Source organism: Molossus molossus, unplaced genomic scaffold, assembly GCF_014108415.1.
Source record: "Molossus molossus isolate mMolMol1 unplaced genomic scaffold, mMolMol1.p scaffold_m16_p_6, whole genome shotgun sequence".
NCBI lineage: Eukaryota > Metazoa > Chordata > Mammalia > Chiroptera > Molossidae > Molossus > Molossus molossus.
Window position 1 is genome coordinate 101,607,065 of NW_023425399.1, and position 12,754 is coordinate 101,619,818.

General features: G+C 41.4%; 1 protein-coding gene across 2 annotated transcripts in view; it reads left to right on the top strand.

The window, feature by feature from the left end:
• The window catches only part of DCC (DCC netrin 1 receptor), a 1,071,808-nt gene that overhangs the window by 634,216 nt on the left and 424,838 nt on the right, over positions 1-12,754 (top strand). The gene's annotated exons all lie outside the window — the stretch shown is intronic.

Below are 12,754 nucleotides of genomic sequence, written 5' to 3' on the forward strand. Positions count from 1 at the left end.
TTTGGAGTGCTTGTAATTGAGATGCTATTTATCTTTCTAGGAAAAAGTCTCAGTACATACTAGTAATATAACAGGAAGCTTAAATTATTTTCGTGGTAGCCAAAATGATACACCACTGGCAGATCCTTTAAGATATTGCAGTGACTTTCTGTGAGAACTTAAGACATTTTCTGCAACTTTCCACTTCACCAAGTGATATTTGAATTATTATAAATATTTTATTACCACATCACTTATCAGAATTAGTTAATAATGTTTACTTTTAGATTGAACACAGGTATAGATCACTTTGTACAACACATTTGAACCTAAACAGTTGTGTGTAGATGAATTATTATTTTTAAAATATTGGGCTCTTTAAGTTCACTGTACTATCATGCTATTTAACGTATTATGCTGTAAATATTTCTGCAAAATGAAGACACATTTCACCATCTTTTGGACACTAGTTGTCATGAAAGTATTTCCCGTGAGCAAGGTGAAGCACACAGCTCAGCCGTGGCCCAGTCAGGGTACTGGAACCCGGTGTTTGGACTGAGCATTCAGTCCAAGTGGGTCTCTTACTGTTTTCCTCCTGCTGCTTAGTCATAATGATGCTTAACCATTTTCCCCAAGAACTCAGAAATAGTGTTGCTTTAAAACCCCAAATTTTCCCAATAATAATAATAATATAATGATAATAGTTCCCATCTCACAGGTACTAGTTATTATACCAGGCCCCCAAATCCCATAAATTATTCATTGTAATCATTATACACGCACTACATGCAAAGCTTAGTCCACAAAGCCAGGTTTACCAAAATGCGGCTTGCTTTCTTACACTTGATCCTAATTATTCTTTTTAGCTGTCCTTTATCTTAGGAAGATGGGAACTTAATCTCTGTTAACCCTGGGGTATGCTGAGGGAGGAATAAAGGAAGGTTCAGGCTGCATGGTCAAGGGTAGGAAGCCTAGACCCTCATCTGGGTGTTGCCATCTCTGCACCCCAACATTCAAAGTCTCCTCTTCATTTCTAGCTGGCTTCTCCGACTGTGATCAGTAAAGGCAACTGATACATTATCCTTTTTTAATCTCCTAACGGCCCCTTCTGGTCTACCGACTGTCCAGCCTTGACCAGTGTAGACAAGGATGTAAGATACTCTCCCTTCCCCTTCAGCTGTCTGTTCTTCCCAAGCCAGCAGGGACTTATTATCCAGTAGTCAGTGCGAGAAGAGGCCTGTGTCATTGTTTGGTTTGGCTTCTTTTCCTCTGTATAAAGTCCCTTGAGTTAGTTCCTAGCCTGTTGAAACTCTGAAGCCTTTACTTTGCTTGTAGCTGCAACATCCCTTCCTTGAGGTAATAAACGTTCCACTCTCTCGCTAGTCCAACTCAGAAAGCAACAGGAGGTGGTGGGGGTGAAAATCAGCTACTGTTTCAGAGTATCATTCTTCAGTACTTCCTTTATAACTCTCCGGACTTGTGTGCGAGTTTTGTACTGATCATTGTAACTCACTCGGAATGGTTTGGTTTGGTGGTATTTGAGCATGTTACGTGGCATGTTCTCTGAGAAAACATTTCAAGGATAGAATTTCTATAGAAAGATCTCTTGCTTTTATACTTAAACGAGCGTGCAGCGTAAGCCCAGATCGTCACTGTCCCTTCCAGAGCAACACTTAAGTCTCAAGTGTGATGGCCTGAAATAATAACTCAGAGCTGGCCAGTGCCACTACAGATATGCAGCTACGTTTTGAAGCAGGGGTTGGGATGACAGGGTCCAAGGAATGTGGTCTGGAGACAGGTGGGCGTTTCCTTTTGAAGGCAGGGGCCCTGCAGTAGGAAAGGGGGGAGCAACGTCCAGAGAAGTCGCAGGAGCGGCCCTGAGCACCCGCAGGGCAGGTGCTGACGTGCGTGGGCACGGCTGCCTCCCAGCAGGGCCTTCCAGGCAGTGGGCCTTCGGGTCCTCTAGGAGAGAAAACTCAAGACAATAATGTTTTTTAAAAAATCTAGGTATGTAGATAGTTGGGGCCATCTGAGATGCTCAGAGCACCAACCGTTTTCTTTCTTTTTTTCTTTTTCTCTTCTCTGCTGCTGGCTTTTCTTCCTCTGCTCTTCCCTTTCATTCTTTTTCCCTCTCTCAAATCCAGTCCCCAGCCTTTTTATAAAAACACCTTCACTTCTCCCTCTCCTGCTGATGTTAGCGTTCCCCTGCATGTGGCTTTGACTCACGGCAAAAGCAGACGTTGTCGTCCCCTCCGGTCTCCGGCGGGCATCTGGCCGAGGAGACACAGGCGCGTGGAGTAGGGATCCCTGGCTTCGCGTGACACAGTCAGGTGGCCTTCGAGCAGCGAGTCCCAACCCTTCTCAGCTCACGGCACACAAGCCAATTACCAAAATTCTGCACCACACCAAAAATACATTATTTTTTGCCGATCTCACAAAAAATAGAGGCATGCTTTTGATTCAGCCACACCAGACGGCTGTTGTGTTGACTGTCGTCATTTTCTTATTGGACAATCTAAGGGAAAAGAGGTCGGTGCCCCTGACTAAATAGTCAGGTTTGCATGTTTCAAACATTCCTGTGGCGCCCTGGTTGACAATTGCTGCCTTGGAGTCGAGGGAGAGGCTGTCCAGCCATAGAGAGATACCGTGGAGACCGGAACAGTGATATACCGAGGAATACTGATCAAGACATATTAAGAAACATTTGAAGGCGATCTCATGGTAACGGTCGGTAAAGCAAATGGGCATTTTTATCAAAACGCAGGTAGCCAGTCTGAAATACACTGTGTTCAAGTTAATCGCATCGTAGAAAACTCATGTAGCATCACTCATCGGGCCTACGCAGGCCGGTTCAGCTCAGACAAACAGTGCTGTAAATGGTTGTTGGAGGTGCTGTTATCTAGACCAGAGTGTGCCTTTCATACTATTAACAGCAGCAGTCTTTCTGTTGTGTTTTTGTTTTTTTTCCTTTTTCAATCTGAGAATTGACACTTTTATTAAAATTAGTCCTGCATTAAAACTATATTTAGTAATCACATTTTTCTCTTAACGATGCTCCTGTCCCCCAACTAAATGTCCTTGGCTCTTTCCCCCATTTAATTACTAAAAGTAGAAACAACTATACAGATAACTCATCTACTGCATAAAATTATCTTATGTATGCATGCTGTTGAAAAACCTTTGCCAGGAACAATAGAGTTACACCATTACCAATCATGATAGGTAGTTGTTAAAACTCAAAATCCTTAAATGATTATTGCAGCTGAGGTGGATTTAAGCCTCCCATAATAATGGTCAGTAAAGCCATGATTTCTTAGCCTAATAGTTCTTTCCTTCATCATTTGTAGAGTTGATCTTGAACCATTTCTCATTGCAGTGTAGTATGAAAACTCCCAGCAAAGACACTGCGAAACAACTGAAAATAATTCCACTGCAGTTTTTATGTCATTCAAATGTGCCTAATGACCCACCGCACTTAGGCTGCTACTGTTGTATTACAGGGTGTTACCATGATGAAAACAGTTACCACACTGTTATGAAATTCAACTATATTCTCATTATGCAACCTTATATTCAGCCACGTGGTGTAGAATTTTTTGGAGTTGGAAAAAATTACTTATCCTAGCAGAATATTCACATTTGTTTCTCTCTTCTATTTGAGTTATAACTCAATTGAATAGTGGGGAGAGGGAATATATTTCAATCATATTTTGTTTATCTTTTTCAATTAATATATAAAGACTAAACTAAGAATAAACTAAAATTCCCCCAAATGTGGATTTTCAGATAGCCGTGAACAGTTAAAAAACAAAACAAAACAAAACAAACAAAAAAAACCGCATAACAACAACAAATAGTACTTGGTTAAGAAAGAAAATGCAGCCCTGGCCGGTTTGGCTCAGCGGTTGGAACGTCGGCCTGCGGTACAGAGAGACCCGGGTTCGGTTCCCGCTAAGGGCATGTACCTCGGTTGCAGTTTGTCCCCGGCCCTGGTTGGTCGTGTGGGTGGCAGCCACTCGATGTGTCCCTTCACGTCGATGTTTCTCTCTCTCTCTCTCTTCCTCTCTCTCCCTCCCACTCTATCTGAACAAAAAATGGAAAAATGTCCTCGGGTGAGGATAAAAAAAAAAAAAAAAAAGAAAGAAAATGCAGATATGTGGGAAATGGAAAATTTCCTGTGTGGGGTAAGAGTGGTTTAAAACTTGCCTCTTTGGATGCTTTGTTATAAATGTCACTTGTTCATAAGATCCTGAAACCTGCCTTAATTTAACAAAATGGAACAAAATAAGTATTTATTTGTCTATCATATGTAAGTCATTCTGCTAAGATTTTTTGAGGTCCATTTATGGTAGAAATAAGCATTAGGCTGAGTCTAGCATACCTCCTCCATGACCCAGAGCAACTTGCAAATGCCTGATTTGTAGTCTTTCCCATACCCTATGGCAATTATTTACCGCTATACCAGTTGTCACTAGGTTGTGAATAACTTGAGGACAGGTACTATTTCTGTGTCTGCTTTACTTTTGTCTGTAGCTATACAAACTCAGAGATGCTACAAATATCATGTTCCTTTATTTCTCTCAAATCATCATTGGTTATTGTCTTAGCTTGCCTGTACTCTTACAGGTTGGTAGCTCCTTTGATTTTGTGCTGAATTTGAGAACTGGGATATTTTCTGAAGTTAAGAAGCTTGGGTTCTAGAATCCAACCTATTTAGATATTTTATTCAGACATTCAGTTCTCAGATTCTGCTCTCTTCCTACAGCCAAAGAGGGACACTTTCTAGTATTAATGAATATTAAGTCCTTTCCCTCGATTGGCCCATGATACTATGTAAGAACTTCCTTTTCTTCCTCAGTCCTCTTAGAAAGTCTAGTAAAATCCACTCAGTTTTAGACTTAAAACAAAGACAAGAAAGGATGTGGTTTTGGGAAACTTGGGCTTTTGGTCAATAGTTAAGCCCCACTCAACCCTACTGAAGCAGGGCACAGAGTTCTGGCTACCTTTGTAGATGAGGAGAGACAAAAATACAGGAGAGAGAAGCACACAGTGACATCTAAATATATTTTCTAACCATATTAACATACCTAGTACAAATCAGATTCTTCCACATAATAGAGTCTCAATAAACAGGTTGAGCGGCTAAATAAATGAGTGGGACACTTTGATGGTGAGAACAGGGCTCTTCATTTCTGTTTTAATATTTTACCTGGCACCCAGGATTAGCATTTTGCACAATAGGAGAGGCACTCTTGTTGGAGCTGTGAATATTATTCTATCTGATAATAACAATACTTAGCTATTCTGGGACCTATTACTATGGGTCCCTGCCCTATCTTGTTATTAGCCAGAGGCAATGTTATAATAATTGTCCTCAAATTAAAATATGCATTTTCTTCTAGGTGAAGTGTAGTGGGTTCTACACTCTAACTCAAAGAAAAGATGTGTCTAATGGGAATGTTAGGCACCATATTAGTGGAAGAGATATTTTGTAACAGAATACTGTGTTACTGTTCCACTTTATCACTTCATTGAGACCTACCAGTAGCAAATCTGTTGAAATGCATTCCTGGGGAACACAATGAAGTGAAATGCATGTATTAGCACACTAGAAATCAGGGGGCCTAGATTTGACTTCATACCCTCTGAGCAGTGGTCTTACATCCAAAATTGGGGTTTATGTGACCTTTGTTTTAGATCATGGTCTCTCTTGAAGTCCTTTCCTGACATGTGATTATTTAGAATCTGGTAAAATCTTTTCCTAGACTAGATACATTGAGAACTTATTTTTGTGTGGTATATTATATTAGGGTTTCCCAATTTTTTTTTTTTTTATTAAAAGTAGCTTTTGTTTACTCTGAAATACCATTAGAAGTTGCTAAAAATGCAGATCTTTGGAGTATGAGAGATGAGAAGCCAGTTCTTTCATGTTATAAGGGTGGTCACTGATTTGGATCAGATGGAAATGACTTTGATATATATCACTAGACACGAATCATTTAGTTTGTTCAAATTTTGAATAAATAATCAAGTTTGAGTTGAGAAAGAAAAATCAAGGTTAACAACAGAATAAGGAAGCTTAAAAAAAACCCCACATATTTTCAAGAAAAAATAAGACACAATACATGTATTAGGATTTACCAAAGTTACATCCTACATATCAAGCAAATTATTTTTAAAGAATTAGACTTTTTTTAATAGGTTAAAGTATCCTGAAAATATTTTCAAGGAAAGGGCTCCTAAAGGGTCTTTTGCTTTTCAGAGTATGTGTTTTTACTTATATTGAAAATTGCAAATCAGTATCTAGGTGTGTGTGTGTGTGTGTGTGTGTGTGTGTGCGCGCGCGCGCGCACATAGGTTTAACTAATTTGAATTATTTATTAAGCTGTTTTTCAAAAAAAGGACAACTCAGTGTTTTTTGTGGTGTAGCTTTGGGAATACAAGAATGTGATAGTCTAGAAAATATACAAACTAACTGACAGTGTTATTCTGTGACATATGCATACATTGCTCTGCAGGTCAGCCGCAGGCTTTCCTGTTATTTGGATGCCAGAAAAAAAATGTTACTACAGAGAAATGATACAAAACACACTTTTGTCTTTTTGGAATAATTTTTAACGCTGCCAAGACTTAGAATCTCCTTCTTCCCATCCACCTCCTCCCAAAGTCTAGTAGAACCACAGAAGGAGAAAGACAGAAAGAGAAAATTGCTTCTGATTTTCTCTGGATAAATTCATTTTCAGGAACAAATAGAGATAAAAGAAAACATATCAGAAGCCCTTTTACTTGAGGGAAAGATAATTGCTGGCAAATAGTTAGACTAAGTATATTCTTCCCATTTGAGTTCCTTGTTGCCAGTTCTTTGGGTACAATGCGGGCACTTATTGATCTAACCCTTTTCTTGGGCTATCTGGGGTTATTTGTGTTTTAAGAAACATATTTTACATTCATGGCATAAGTCCATTTTGAAGAAACATTGGAGTTATAATAGGTGCATTGTCTGTTACGCAAAAACATATCTAAGAGTTAGGAATCTGTGATCCTGTATGCTGGGTCTGCGGGCTACCACCTACCATCCTGTCTTACGATGGTAGAAATAGAAAATTATCAAACTTCCACATTTAAGACTGTTGAATCCACGTGGAAAAGTAGGTCAGGAAAACAGGTAACCGCTCGAGGATAAAGATGGAGTGTCCGTGGGCTACTGTGAGAGCTTCCGGGCACACCGTGCCCAGGACACGCAGGGATTCTTTCCTGAGCTGAACTGTGAGCATTGAGGCTGAAGGCTGGGAAAGAAGTTACTAATGGGGGAGACATGCCGTTCAAGTTAGACCCCGAGAAAATCCCTCTGGCTCTGTCTGACTTTTCTTAGCAGCCCACATAAAATCTAAAAAAATATATATATATCTATGTATTACAAACCCAGTTCTTCACATACGGCTTCTTAATGAGGTGAGGATTCTCCGCTTCACTCTGCCTTATATTCCAGTTAAAAAGAACCAGAGTCTCCGTGAAGCTCAGGACTCATTCTGGGCTAAGTGACTGAAGACTCTCACATCGACTTAACCCAAAAGGGAATATAAAACCTTGTAGAAATTAAAATGTTATGGGTGGGGAAGACTTCCCATATAACATGATGAAGGAGCTGAACTGACAAAAGTCGATCCAGGTCAAACCTAATTTTTACCAACTCTGCACTTGAATTCCTGAAGCCAAATGCGAGTGCAGAAAAACACAGGCCCTTGCTCACGGGCTCTCTGAATTTTGTACGTGACTGTAGCTCAGGAAGGCCTTTGTGGTGCTTGGTGATCAGACCACGACCACCACTCCACTGATCTCCCGGGCGCCTGTAGGACGATTTCCCAGTGTTTCCTTTCTCTTTACTTACCCACCTCAGTGTCTGCTGCTGATATGCTTTGCATTTCACTGAGTAAATGAAGCCATCAGAAGAGAGCATCCATGTACTCAACATCTGTCAGACACTGTCTATGTCCCACACACTGTTGCTTCTCTATGACCTCATCAAATGCTAGACCCCCATCCTCGCACCGTGGACCAGCTCCATCCCTTCTTGCGGACCTGAGGGCATTGCTTCAGAGTGTGTCCTCTCTTTCTGGCATCATCTGTTCTTCTCCCTCTCTGTTACATCATCCCCAGCCGACCTACAGACCTGCTGTGATTTTCTCCTCGCTTAAAAAGAAATGAACTTCATGGACCCACACTGTTCCTCTGTTTGTTTGCTTGCTTGCTTGCTTGTTTACTGCAAAAGTTCTCTCAAGTGTTGCTTATGCATTCTGTCTGCTCTCCCTCTTCTTCCTGTCCAACAGAACTTACTATCTCAATGTCTTCAGGGACCTTTATGATTTTTTCCCCTCAGGCCTTAACTTACACAGTTTCTCAGCAGTGTTTGCCATGGTCGGCATATCCTTTTCTTGAAACGCAACCTTCATTCCTCCTCTGGGACAGCGCACTGGCTCCGCCTTCGCAATCACGTTCACACGGTGCACCCCTCTTCCCGGGGCCAGATGGGGAATTTCCCAGCTCTTGGTTCTCATTCCTCTTCTGCTGCATAACATCCACCAGTTTCTTGATTTTAAACGTTATCTATGTATTCACAGCTTGCAATACATTATTCCAGAACTCTTCCCTAGGCGTCAGGTTTACTCAACTTCCCTTTGATGTCTAGTAGACATCTCATCATGAGCACGACGGCCAAGTGTTCCATCCTCCAGCAGCCTTTCCACCCCCTCGTCTGTCTCCGGAAATCGGCTCCATCCCAGTATACAGGAAACGCATCATTCCACTTGGACAGGCTAAAAACACAGTCACTTGGAACTCTTTTTTTTTTTTGCCACTCACAATTCACTTCTAGGCTGTCTACAAATCCTTTTGACTCTACCTGGAAAACAAGATCAGAATCCAGAACCCCACCGCCAGTGTAGCACCTGGCCGTGCGGTGGCTTCCTCCCTGACCCCTGATGTCTCCCCTGTCCCTCTACATTCCATTCCCAACTCGGAGGTCAGTCGTCCCGGGATATCTAAGACGTGCTAGGTTACTTCTGTGTGCAGATGGCTAGTGCTTTGCTCACCCTCGTGCCAGAGAGGACACTAAGGCTCTGAAATAGTCGTCATGGCTCAGCACTAGCACGTCGCCGGCTCAGGTTGCTGGGACCACGGCCGCTCGCTGGTTCCCCGACGTGTGGAGCACACTCCTGCCTCAAGCTTCGCTGTCCCTCCGCTTCGTGTCCCTCCCCCGCCCCTCCGCCTCCCTAGCTCTCCAGTTCCACTCTCCCACAAGGATCCTGAAACTCCCTTTCCTCTTGTACATACTTTTTTTTGGTGACACTTAACATCACTCATTTTATTTTCTAACTAAAGTAGAATGAGAGCTCACCAGGGACAACGACTTCGCTTTGTTCTCCATTGTGTCTCCAGTGCCCACAACACTGTTGAGAGCAGAGAGTTAAAATCCAGACTTTAGATCCGGTTGAAAGATTCTCGAGTTCACTGTTTGTAGTATTATCTGGTCAAATTGGATATAATTAGGCTCTCTAATACTATGTAGAAAATTGAATGAAGTTTATATTGTACTTAAAATTTAATATATGTGTGATTTAGAGGATATCAAAAGCTCAAGATTTATCTCTCAAATGAGCTTGTACTCTTGGCTCAAAGAGCAACATTATAGCAAAGTAAGGAAAAAAGGAAACAACAGAAATGAACACTAGTGTGGCTGCCTCCATTCTTTGGTCTGTTGTATAACGGGGTGCGAGGTAGCCTTTACAGGGGTCACTGTCCTTTTTTTTTACATTTTTTTATCCTCACCCGAGGAAATTTTTGCATTTATCTTCAGATAGAGCAAGAGGGAGAGAAGGAGGAAGAGAGAGAGAGAAACATTGACGTGAGACACATAGAGTGGTTGCCACCCACATGACCCCATCCAGGGCTGGGGACAAACTGCAACCGAGGTACATGCCCTTAGCGGGAATGAACCCAGGACTCTCTGGTCTGCGAGCTGACACTCCAGCCGCTGAGCCAAACCGGCCAAGGCAGGTCACTGTCCTTTTTAGTGGCTTTGTATTCATTCACAATTAATTTAAGTAATCTAGTCATTGTAATATATGTTTTATCTAGCTTTTCTTCTTTGTAAGCAATAGTAAAGAAGTCCCTGTACTTACTTCTTTTTAATTTGCCTAATCATTTCCATGGTATCCATGCCTAGACTTTTTGCCAAATTGGATCCAGGCTTTTAAAAATATGTATATTGCCCTGGCCGGTTTGGCTCAGCAGTTAGAGCGCCAGAGAGACCCAGGTTCGGTTCCCACTAAGGGCATGTACCTCGGTTGCGGTTTGTCCCTGGCCCTGGTTGGTCGTGTGGGTGGCAGCCACTTGATGTGTCCCTTTCACATCGATGTTTCTCTCTCTCTCTCTCTCTTTCTCTCTCTCTCTCCCATTCTATCTGAACAAAAAATGAAAAAATGTCCTCGGGTGAGGATAAATAAATAAATAAATAAATAAAAATATGTATATCATTAGCCTGAATGTTTCGCAATGAATTAGGGGGGTTGGATTTAATCATTCTTTATTTAGACCATTTAGCATTTCCCTGTTATGAAACATACTTCAGTGAACACCCATCTTTATAAATCATTGTCTCCAACTCTACTTATTTCCATAAGCCACATTCCTAATTGCTGGATTACTTTGTAAAAGAGAATAGACATATCTCTAACCCTAAAAAGGACTCTATAAAAGAATAATAATAATAGAGAACGTGTTAAAGATGTTAAAAATCTTTATCAAAATCGATTAGGCTACATACCTACACAATTTTTGGAATAGTCAGTTCTGCGATAACTCTTACTGTGAAAATGTGAATTTGTTCAAGGAAATCAATATATTAGGGAAGGAATTTAGTATAATGCAAATTTTGAATTTTTGTAGGTCATTTTATCTGCAAGAAACAATAGTTGAACATAGAAAACTACACCCAGCTGAACCAAGTCATGCAGGAATACAGAACCCAAACATCTGCTCGCTACCTTAGTTCACCATGTGTGTCATGAGCCACACCTATCTATGTCTGATCATACAACTTTTACCTGATTTCAGATAGCACTCCTTCTGCCACTTCATTATAGCATGCAATTTTGTAAAAGCACATGCGTGTCATGATAGCAAAACTGATATATGTGAGATAAATTCAATGTACATCAGAGGTTACATGTACGCTGGCGGCGTCATTTGTGTGTGTGTGGGTGTGTGGGTGTGTGTGTGTTACTACCCTAGATAAGTAGCATTCTACTTTAGAAACCTCCTGGATCTCTGGTGAAGACACCGGTGAATCTGTTATTCAGCACATGTGGCCCCGGCCCTCTCTGTTCCATAACTGTGCAGGGAGTAGGTGAACTTGAGACAGCAGAGAGTAAAATGGAAAAGAAAGTGTTCAGAGCATTTGGTGTAAGCAATATTGGGACTGAATATCTGTTTGAAAAATATGCTTTAGAGCCTGGGAAATAAGTTCTTCCAAGCATTGCTTCCCATCTTGGGTATAACTGAATCCTTCAACTCCTTGGAAAGATGAAGATTAGTTCAAACTTGATATGCATTTTCAAGGTAGCAGGGGCATGTGTATTTTTCAAGCAGGTAGTAGAACAGTGTTCAGATCAATCCTTCATAACTCAGCCAACAGAGTTATTTTCATCAGTTTCAAGCAAGAGAACTGACATTCTGTTTAAACACAGTAAACGATTTGGGGCACATCAGAAAAGACCCTTTACTCAAAAGGGCATTGCCAAGTCAAGCAAAAATGCCTAAATAGTTCCCCGTGGCAGTTAGAGATTAAACTTCAAGGACAGCCATCTCTGGACTTGATTTCTCGGCACCCTAATTTAGATTCAGGTACAAATCCTCCTAGGAAAAATATAAGGATAAGGAAACTGACAATGAACAGTTGAAAAAAGCTGAGAGTGATCCAATTAGAAGTAAACACCAGTACTGGAACACACGACATCTATTGACTAATTAACCGGTAGACTGAAATACCCTTTTAATATGGCACTACATCTGTGTGGGAACATCCTGGGAAGAACTGAAACCAGAGATGGTTTTATTGCTTATGGTCATGAACAGTATCTGCACAGCCTGCTCTGTGATCACTTTGCATCTCTTAAGAGACTTCCTAGTCTCTTAAGGGTCTTTATCCTAAGCCTTGAGTAGATTATAGGAAGACGTTACTCCAAAGGCTAAACTATAATTTGCCAACTCTGAAAGAAGGAACCATGAAAATATGGCAGCTACAATGAATAGGTGGCAACAAATATGAGCTCCGGTAAGGGAAGAAAACCACATGGTGCTGTTGGGAAGCGTGAGCTGTGAAGTCTAGCAGACCTGCGCCTCCTCCTGACCCTCCACGTGCAGGGTCACGTCATTTAGCCACCGTGAGCCTCACCCGATTCATCTGTAAAATCAGAACTGATGAGAACCCTTTGAAGGATTTTTTAAAAAGAGTGAATGAGCTCGGCTGGCGTGGCTCAGCGGATTGAGATTCTCTCATGACTGAGAGGTCCTGGTTCAACACCCTGCCAGGGCACATGCCTGGGTTGCGGACTCGATCCCCAGTGGGGGATGTGCAAGAGGCAGCCGATCCCTGTCGCTCTCTCACATCAATATTTATATTTCTTTTTCCCTTCCTCTCTCTCTCGAAATCAATAAAAACATATTTTTAAAAAAAGAGTACATGAGATAAAGTTATGTGAAATTTTCCTATAATGTT